The 10,477-nt window shown below is 33.8% G+C and overlaps 1 long non-coding RNA gene across 1 annotated transcript; it reads right to left on the bottom strand.

Moving 5' to 3' along the window:
- Positions 1-7,903: 7,903 nt before the first annotated feature.
- On the bottom strand, positions 7,904-8,593 carry LOC120579703 (uncharacterized). The gene is made up of 2 exons (XR_005645456.1): positions 8,498-8,593; positions 7,904-8,326 (listed from the first exon to the last, which is right to left on the bottom strand). It is a non-coding gene; the product is annotated as an uncharacterized lncRNA (long non-coding RNA).
- Positions 8,594-10,477: the final 1,884 nt, after the last annotated feature.

The following is a 10,477-nucleotide window of genomic DNA, read 5'->3' as shown; positions in this document are numbered from 1 at the left end:
GTGTCGTGTGACAGTTGAATATTGTCGTTGTGTTTTTCTAATTAACAGTTATGCTTTATTATGTGATCATGTTTGACTGACTAGCTTTATTGTGATTTATGTGTATTGTTGAAGTTTCTATTTTGTTATACATAGTTTAAGATATTTAAGCAATAATTAAATTCATTTTTCTCTTGTGCTTTGAATTTCGAGTACGAAAATCTTTTAAGGGGGGTAGAGCTGTAATTCCATCTTTAATTATTTAATTATTTTATAGAGTTTAGAGTCCACTTTGATGATTTATGTGATGTGTTGATATTTTATTTAAAGACTTATTTTATTATTTACTAGAATAAGATTTGAAAATAAAATAAATATTGAGATGTGGGAGAGATATAAGGAGGAAACTAGGTTTAAATAGAGGAAATAAGATAAAGTGGATTGAGGAGAGATATAAGGAGGAAACTAGGTTTAGAAAAGTTTTTACGTGAAACTGCTTTTTGGAGAAAAAGGGAGAAAACAAGAGAAGAGGAGAACCAAGAGGGAGAGAGACCGCTGACCATCAATACTGCGGTAAGGGTGGGAGTAACCTTCAATAATTCTAAGTATGTGATTCTGAAGATGAATTTAACATGGTTGTAGGTTGAGGTTTTAGAATTTGAGAGTTTAGAATTAAAAGATGAAATTGAAATTTGAGAATTAAGGAAAACCAGTTTAGGTTTCGAATTGAATTTCTAGTCTTAAAAAGAGTGGATAATACAGTAGGTTGATGAATAATTAGTGTTATAATGATAGGGTGATCATAGGGTAATGATTAGGGTCATGTTTGGAGAGTATTGGATCGAAAAAGGAGTCGAAAAGATTTCCCCAAAGGCGAAATCGCAGCTGAACTGGGATTTTGTTGTCAGTGTGCAAAACACGTTTTTATTGTCTCAGTTTGACAAGTTTAAGTTTCGAACTGGGTTTAGGTTCTTTCACGAAAGTTGTAGATATGGATGTTATCTGTCACTCGTGTTTGGAGGCACTCGATTTAAGCACATAGAACACAAGATATGATCAAATTACTACACAGGGGTCAGCAGGGATCAGCACAGTCGTCCTCTTTTCCCGAGCATAGGAAAATCAACTTTTCTGGAATTGTCTGTTCTGAATTAGGTTTGGGAGTCTTCATGAAAGTTGTAGATATGGTTGTTAGCTTTGAGTTGCTTTTGGTTGGACCCTATTTAGATTTTTATAACTTTAGTTAGGATTAATATACCGCACGTGGGTCATGCTGCGTTTTCCATGAAATTTCAGCATAACCCTCTCAGTGGACTCTAAAATTCTATGACATCATTAGTGAGTTTAAGCAAGCCATTAGCGTGTAAATTAAAAGTAAGAGTCCTTAAAATATATACCTAGATGAGGAAGTGTGTTTAGGCATAAATAGAAGTGATTAGCTCAAGGTAATAACAAGCTTAAATATGAACCAAAGATAATATGGATGATGCTACGAGGAATATTAGTAGAGAGGTAAGCACTTAAATTAGAATAGAGAATGGGGTATACTATCAGAATGAAAGGTGTAGTAATGGAGAGAACGAAAGACGAGAGTAGATTCCAAAATGTAGTAATGAATAACAAAGGAATGTGATGTGTACATATGCTCGTGTAAGATGTTGTTTAATGATGAGAGATTAATGTTGTATGATGAAGATCTACGTTGAGATGATAATTATTAAATGATGATGATGAATGATGTTTGTGAATGACGAGTAATATCGATGACGTATCCTGTTTAGGTTTCTTGCGATCTTCTGTCGCACGTGATGTTATGAGTCGACCCCTGGGGTAGGAATGAAGTTGTTAATGATTATAATGAGGTTCAGAGAAGATGAATAAGATGATTAATATTGATGATTTACTTTGATGATTAAATGTGAAAATATTTATATATTGTGAAAGACGTTGATATGAAATTGTAATTGTTATATATGTTGTTATTATTGATGGTGACTTTCTGCATACGTTTAAATGGTGCTGTCTCGTTGTTGTGATGAATTAATATCATTAAGATGTCAACTTGTTAAGTTGTAAGATGTTGATCCATATTATTTGAGTCATATGAGATGTCTAAGTTGTTAAGTCGTAAGATGTTGAGTCCATTTCATACTCATTTAAGTTAAGGGCTTGATGCCCTGTAATGTATATTTATACATATTATGTTGAGGGCTTGATGCCCTGTAAGTTGAGGGCTTGATGCCCTGTGAGCCTATTTACGCTTATACGTTGAGGGCTTGATACCCTGGTTGGTACCACATGCATGATTAAGAAGTTGAAGTTGCATATGTTGAGTTCAAGTTGTAGAAGTCGCATTGTCGTTGTCGTTAAGTTGTCAATTGTCAATGAGTTGTTAATAAAGAACTAAGTGAAGTATTAATATTTATTAATCGTGTTGTTTATGTTATTATGTGATGATGATTATGTCGCGTTGTTTATGTTATTATGAGATAATGATTATGTTGTGTTGTTTATATTATTATGGGATGATGATTATGTTGTGTTGTGTTGTTTATGTTATTAATTGATGAAGTTTAAGTTGTTAAATGCTTATGATGAATTATATGCTTATTATTATTGAATGTGAAATCTCATCTCCTCTGCTTGGAAATGTTGCTCTTTGTATAAGTAACTTGCAGGTGATCGAGAATAAGTAGCTGTTGATCGCTGACGTGAGTGGTTATCCCTCACTGTGTCTTTAGGTGCTCTGATACGTAACGGGATGAGAAATTTGTTGCATGCTTTTCTATTCCTTACGTATTACATTAAGGATATTCATGAATAAGTTGTTGATTTAACTTTATGAGATGTTTATGATGATGCCTTCGTGCCAAAGACAATTTTAGATGTTGAAATAAATTCCGCTGCGAAGTATTAATTATTATGTTGTAGACTTTTGAAGGAAAATTAGTTAATTATTCCATTTCTGAATTTTAAGAAGTGTAGCATCCCGTTTAAGGTGTTTTACTCTGATTTTTATGAGAAATTTTCAAGTTGGGAAAACGGGGTGTTACAGCATTGGTTGTGCCAGTTTGTGCAGGATTACTTGTGCTAGTTTGTGCATCCTACATTGTTTAACATGTAAGTATTGGTAATTCTCGCCAGGTGGAAAACTTCTATCATCACCTGTTTTTCCCCCTCATGTCCTTTGATTATGTCCAAGCTCTTTACACCTTCTACACCTCACAGTTTCCTGATTTCTCTTGCCCTTCTAAAGCACTTAATTTTTCCCTATAGACCTTGAAAGGGCTCAATATCACATTCCACCTAATCTTACAGTGATCTTTCAGAGCCTTAAGGGTCATAGTAGGTGTATACTTAAGTATTGGAACCAGTTTTTTCCCAACAACTTCCCATTTAACACTCTTTTACCAGTTGGAAAGTAATTGTGAATAGGCTTCAAGCTAGCAAGAACATAATGAGTTTGAGGAGGAACCTACTAAATCTAATATGCTATGGACAACTTGGATAGCACTTGACCACAATTCTTTTCTTCTCATTCTTCTCGAGGTACACATTCTTCTTGTTCTGCAAACCATACTCTTTCACCTCAGTTTTAACTAAAAGACCAGTGGCAAAGATCTGACCCTCCTCAAATACTACAGGTTCATTGTTAATACCCAACTTAAACCTATTCAGTTTCCTCCTTCTTCATCTCTCTTCTTCCTCAGATACATCAAGACTTTCTAGTATATCTCAGACTTCATCCTCATCTTCAAAGTCTTCCAAACCAGTCACTTCAGGGTTCCTAGATTGTTCAACACCAACTAAAGATCGATTATGGTTAACTGAATGACCACCAAGGGTTGGGTTCACAGTCTGGTTAGGCAAAACAATGGTCCAATCCCTGTCTTCATCAAAATCACTATCATCAACAAATACCTCATCTACACTTCCATCCTCATTTTCTAATTCATACTCAGGAACGTCTCCCTCCTCACAACCATTGTAATCAGGATCAGACTCATCTTAGTCTTCATCAATTTTAGCTGGTTTCTTCCCTTTGTCAAGTATAACAACCTTTTCAACCTCACTATCATACCTGCTGTCAGTAACATCCACATATTTGGCTTCAACATAAAACTCAGCTCCTACTACATTCTTATATTCATTTACGAACCTAACAACATCCCTATCAGTTTTCAACAACCTTAGACCATCAACTATATCAAAACCTGGACATATATACGACAGCTTGTAGTCCTCTACCACCCCAATCTCTCTGATCAGTTTATCTAAATCTATTAAGTTCACCTCATCAGTGTTCCACTCACCACCAAATTCATGTATTTCACCCTTCTTATAAGCTACCACAGGGTCACAAATGAAGTAACCCTTGTAGTGAAACCTTATCTTGGAATAGTGGTTCTTAACAACCCTAAAAAAGAATGAATAAATGATACATAATGTGTATTTTTATATTGTAGTGAAACCTTGTAGTAACCCTTGTCTAAATCTATTAAGTAACCCTTGTATTTTTATATTGTATTGTAATACTGTATGTAACTGTATACATAATGTGTATCTATACAGTATACATACGGTATACTCATACTCTATACATACTAGCTATTCATAAAGTACACAAATACATACATTTGGTCATACGATTTTACACATACAAAGGAGCTCTCACGTGCCAAAGCCTTTTATATTTTCTTTTTTCTTCTTTTTTTAATTCAACTAATTTCTGGCGTGGCGTAAAATTAAATAAAAAACCAATATATACCGACACGGCCTGACAGCATGTGCCAAATCATCGTTGATTAGGTCAAAATTAATCAAAGGATGAAATTTGAAATGAGGCTAAATCATAGGGGGCCAAAATTACAAATTTAGTTAAAAATTTGTATCAAATCCATCATCTTATATTGTCGTATTTTTGCTTATATGTTTAGACAAAGGGAATATGGGTTGACATTAACTGTTCGTTCTCCTTTTTCTCTTAAAATTTTATATCAATAGTAATTACCCTTTTACGGTCGGCCTCTATTTGTTACACGGATTGTTTTTATATTTCGTTCCATATAAATATGAAATTTAAACATTGCAAGAATTAAAACACCAATCAAATTATAGTGTTAAATTAAAAGAACGAGTAATGTACGAGTCAAAATCACCACACCCATGCACATGCATCATTTATTAAAATCCAGACGGATATCGAAGAAATACAATTGATCAATTAGAAACAAGGTTGTTTTATTTAAGGTCCAATGGATCCAAATGTCCTTTAAGTTTTTCGTTTTTTTCAAGTTGGACTATTAAGTTTCAAAAGTTTCAAATAAGTCCTTTTAGTTTCTGAAACGTTTCAAAGTCATATAGTCAGCGTTTCAATTGCTGTTTTTTTTTTTAGTGAACCATCAAATTCGTCCCTGAATTTTCATACGTCGGCCAACTTCGTCCCTCAATTATGAGAAATATCAACTTAGTCCCTGAATTTGTCAGACGTCCATCAAAAAGGTCCCTCCGTCCAAGTCCTCTGTTAGCCTTGCTGATCTGTCGCCTTGCATGCTGTGTTGTCTTGTACACGTGGCAAGAAGGAAGCCACGTGTTCACGGACTAATTTGATTGAATTGGAAAATGTTGAGTTTTCACTTTTCAGTTTATTTTTTTCTCCATTTCCCATTTTGCCCCTGTATTACCCATACCTCCTTCTTCACATTTCAGAACATCAAAAACGTCCTTGACCCTTCTTCTTCTCGCTAAAACTTCCTCCATTTTCACCCCTCCAAAATCATCATCATCTCCGTCGATTCTGACATTTTTGAAGTTTGTGTGTTCGGTTGTGATTAAAGGTAAACGCCTTTCCTGTTGTTTATCAAGTTTTGTGTTCGTATTCACCCTGTTTTTGTCCGTTTTTTTTGGTGTTTTCGTTTTAAGTTTTGATCATGTTGTTTATTTTGTTTTTGTGATCGTTGATGCTTGCGTTGTTCTTTGTTTGTGTTTGTTGCGTTTTTGAGACAGTTGTTTTGATTATTCGTTTTAGGGTTTTGGAAGTGAGGCTCAAGAAAGTCAGCCACAAGAATAATGTTGTGTCTGGGAATGCATAAACTACAGGAAATGTTGTTGCAAATGCTGGACAGGTATGACTCTTAATTTTTAAGGATCGTTTTGGCAATTAATAATATTAATTGAAGTACTCGTATGATTGATTATGTTATGATTTAGGGACTAATTTGATTGAATTTACAATTTCAGGTTTCTGCACCAAGGAGGTATGGCCTTAGAGGACCAGTTCTTTCAGTTGATAGGCCTAAGCAAACACCAATGAGGGGTCCTGCACCAGCTCATCTAACTCCTGCTGGCATAATTAGGGTTCCATATCCAATCTATGGTCCATCCGGTTCGACCCAACCTACTAAATTCATGGAGTTTATACCAACTACTGGATTCCCAAAGAAGTGACGCTTCCTGGAGTTTAATAGATGTTTTTGATTTGTAATATTTAGGCTTATTTGAATTATGCCCCATAGTTGGGTTTCTTTTTGCTTAAATTGTCGTTTAAGACTTATGACTTGTTAATGCCTCATAGTTGGGTTGCTTTTGCATATGTAATTTCTCAGACTTATGACTTATAACCTATGACTTATGTCTATGTAATATTTCAGTTTCAATTTGTGTGTTCTGCCTTTTTTAGTTTATTTTGTACACATATGTTTCAAGGATCAATTTGATATCTGATTAAACAATTCAGGGACTTATTTGATGGTTTTTTATATAACGTAGGGATCTATTTGATAGATAGATAAATAATTCAGGGACTAATTTGATGGCAATATTATTATAGAAAGATTACATTTCTCAATCATCTTCAACCTCTTTTGATTAGTTAAACCAACCTTTGGCATAGGGCAAGCATAGAATGACCTTCCTGGGTTTTTTGAAGTATTGGATTTTCTAACAACACAAATTGTAGGACACCAACATTCAAGCACTCTCACAACACCATTAAACTTGGAGCTTGATGATGAAGTTTGACTTTCATAACCGTTTTTTCCCATATTCCCACCCCACATCATTTCAGATTCAATTCAATAGTTTTGCTTCAAGAAATTTTGAGGATTTTGCCTTTTAGATTCACTACGAAAAAAATTAGGGTTTGAAGTTTTTTGAATTGGGGCAGAACTGAACCACTTATTATTGGAGGAAATGTTCATGATTATAGAGTGTAGATTGCAGATTGTGTAATTAGGGTTCCAATTTTATACAATTGGGGAAGAAAGAGTTGTTGGGGAAGAAAAGAGCCATTTGGGAAGAAAGCCAAAACATTTTCTGCAAATCAATCAATTTAGTCCTTCGAAATGTTTGTTATTATCAGCCAAATTAGTCCCTGCCTACGTGGCGTCTGACATGTGAGAGGTTAACGGTCACGTTAGCCCCGTTAACGCTCCGTTTGAACAGAAGGACCAACTTGATTGACATTTAACAAATTCAGGGATTAAATTGATATTTCGCATAATTGAGGGACGAAGTTGGCTGACCCGTGAAAATTCAGGGACGAAGTTGACGATCTACTCGTTTTTTTTTAGTTGATAGAAATTTTGAACTCAATTTCGTTTTAAATTGATAGGAACACTTAATTTTTTATGAAAATTATCTTTCATTCATCACTATTATTTTGTTTTGCATTTGGGTTTATATGTTTTTCGAATGAGAAATGATATTTTGACAACCATTTTGTGACAACCTATGTGACAACTTTATCTCTCATACTCACATTATTTTTTACTTTCTCTCTCTATTATTTTGGTTTCCGTGTCACTATCTACTTTCCTTTGTAAATTAGTAGTTGTCACAAAAGTTGTCACTCAATTTATTGTTCAAATTACACACCTCTTTTCGAATTATGTATGTGATTGCTATGAAGATGTCAAATTAAACATTAGTTGTAACGCAAGTATAATATTAGGCACAGAGAGTAGAGCACACAGTAACTATAACAGTGCTTTTAAAGTTTTTCCTTATGAAATTTGTTGTGTTTCATCACATAATGAAACTTTCATCACATAATGACTCAAACTGGTACCAGTCCCTTTTGCTGCAAATTAGTATAAAGATGAGAGTAAAACTGTGCCATAAAGATGCATGATTCTTAAGTGGCAATTTCCAAAGCCATCTTCAAGTAGTCTTTTTCATTAGAGTTAGAGGCCATCACCCGTATAGTCAATGCAGGTACTTCCAACTAAATGCAAATGGACACAACGACACGTTACGATGTCGCCGCATGGATTCGGCAATGCCCGTGAACAACGCATACCGACTCTTGCACATTGCCCTGCTTCAACGTTCTTAATCTGGACAATTACTGCAAATGGCAAAGGAAGTTAAAGTTGGAACCAATACACATCTATGCATATAACGTATATATTTAGGAAAGTTTGGTATTAAATTGAGCATGTAGTATACTAATTTTTTCATAACATATAAATATATCGGTGAGAAAGATGAGCGCAATGTTAAAAAAAAATATACATACAGCAGAATTGCGTGAGCATGAAAACAGCCAAAGTAGCAAGCTTAACATAAGTCATTGTTTGATCAAAAGAAAGAATAAGCTAAAATTATTTGATATGAACTTAGCTTAGTGTTGTAACAATTTATAGAGAGGTCTATCTATATACTAGCAGACACTATAGCTCCCTACGTTAATTGTTAGGAAAAGTGAAATGGCTATATTTAACAATTTATAGAGAGGTCCATATATCAACTGACACTATAGCTCCCTCATGAAATTAAAATTGTTTCATTCCCTTTCATCAAAAAATAAATAAATATTCACTCCCGTACAATAGTTGACAATGTTTATATAATTTCTTTTCGGCGTGTTTTCGTCTTATAACTGAAAAGGCAAGGCTCGTGTTAACTGAAAAAGCAAGGCTTGTGAATAATGACATTATTTTTACCTTTTAACTAAAAAACAACCTTGTCAAAAAAATAATATAAAAACAACCATGTCAAAAAAAATATATAAAAACAACATTCAATCGAATACATCTAACGACACAAATTCAAAATCGTTAAAACAGAGCTCAATCTTTGGTCAGATTTTACTTGTCTTTTGGTCGAACTCAAACTATCAATGTCTCTTTTTCATGTGAATTGGAGGGTTGCACAAAAAAAAAAATCAATAAAACCAAAAAAGATGAATTTACGAACTTATTCACAACATCCAGGTTAATAAAATATTGCAGCGTATATGAAAGATAATAACTAGCAAAAATGCTTTTGATGAATTATATGCTTATTATTATTGAATGTGAAATATCACCCCTTCTGCTTGGAAATGTTGCTCTTCGTATGAGTAACTTGCAGCCGATCGAGAATAAGTAGCTGTTGATTGCTGTCGTGAGTGGTTATCCCTCACTGTGTCTTTAGGTGCTCTGATACGTAACGAGATGAGAACTTTGTTGCATGCTTTTCTATTCCTTACGTATTACTTTAATGATATTCATGAATAAGTTGTTGATTTAACTTTATGAGATGTTTATGATGAAGCCTTCGTGCCAAAGACTATTTTAGATGTTGAAATAAATTCCGCTACGAAATATTAATTATTATGTTGTAGACTTTTGAAGAAAAATTAGTTAATTATTCCATTTATGATTTTTAAGAAGTGTCGCATTCCGTTTAAGGTGTTTTACTCTGATTTTTATGAGAAATTTTCAAGTTGGCAAAACGAGGTGTTACAATTGGTATCAGAGCAGGTCGGTCCGTCCGGCTAGGTAGTTGAGTCATTTGTGTCGTGTGACAGTTGAATATTGTCGTTGTGTTTTTCTAATTAACAGTTATGCTTTATTATGTGATCATGTTTGACTGACTAGCTTTATTGTAATTTATGTGTATTGTTGAAGTTTCTATTTTGTTATACATAGTTTAAGATATTTAAGCAATAATTAAATTCATTTTTCTCTTGTGCTTTGAATTTCGAGTACGAAATTCTTTTAAGGGGGGTAGAGTTGTAATTCCCTCTTTAATTATTTAATTATTTTATAGAGTTTAGAGTCCACTTTGATGATTTATGTGATGTGTTGATATTTTATTTAAAGACTTATTTTATTATTTACTAGAATAAGATTTGAAAATAAAATAAATATTGAGATGTGAGAGAGATATAAGGAGGAAACTAGGTTTAAATAGAGGAAATAAGATAAAGTGGATTGAGGAGAGATATAAGGAGGAAACTAGGTTTAGAAAAGTTTTTACGTGAAACTGCTTTTTGGAGAAAAAGGGAGAAAACAAGAGAAGAGGAGAACCAACAGGGAGAGAGACCGCTGACCATCAATACTACGGTAAGGGTGGGAGTAACCTTCAATAATTCTAAGTATGTGATTCTGAAGATGAATTTAACATGGTTGTAGGTTGAGGTTTTAGAATTTGAGAGTTTAGAATTAAAAGATGAAATTGAAATTTGAGAATTAAGGAAAACCAGTTTAGGTTTCGAATTGAATTTCTAGTC

The sequence above is a fragment of the Medicago truncatula genome, chromosome 3 (genome assembly GCF_003473485.1).
Source record: "Medicago truncatula cultivar Jemalong A17 chromosome 3, MtrunA17r5.0-ANR, whole genome shotgun sequence".
Lineage (NCBI taxonomy): Eukaryota > Viridiplantae > Streptophyta > Magnoliopsida > Fabales > Fabaceae > Medicago > Medicago truncatula.
This window is presented reverse-complemented; position numbering and strand designations above follow the sequence as displayed.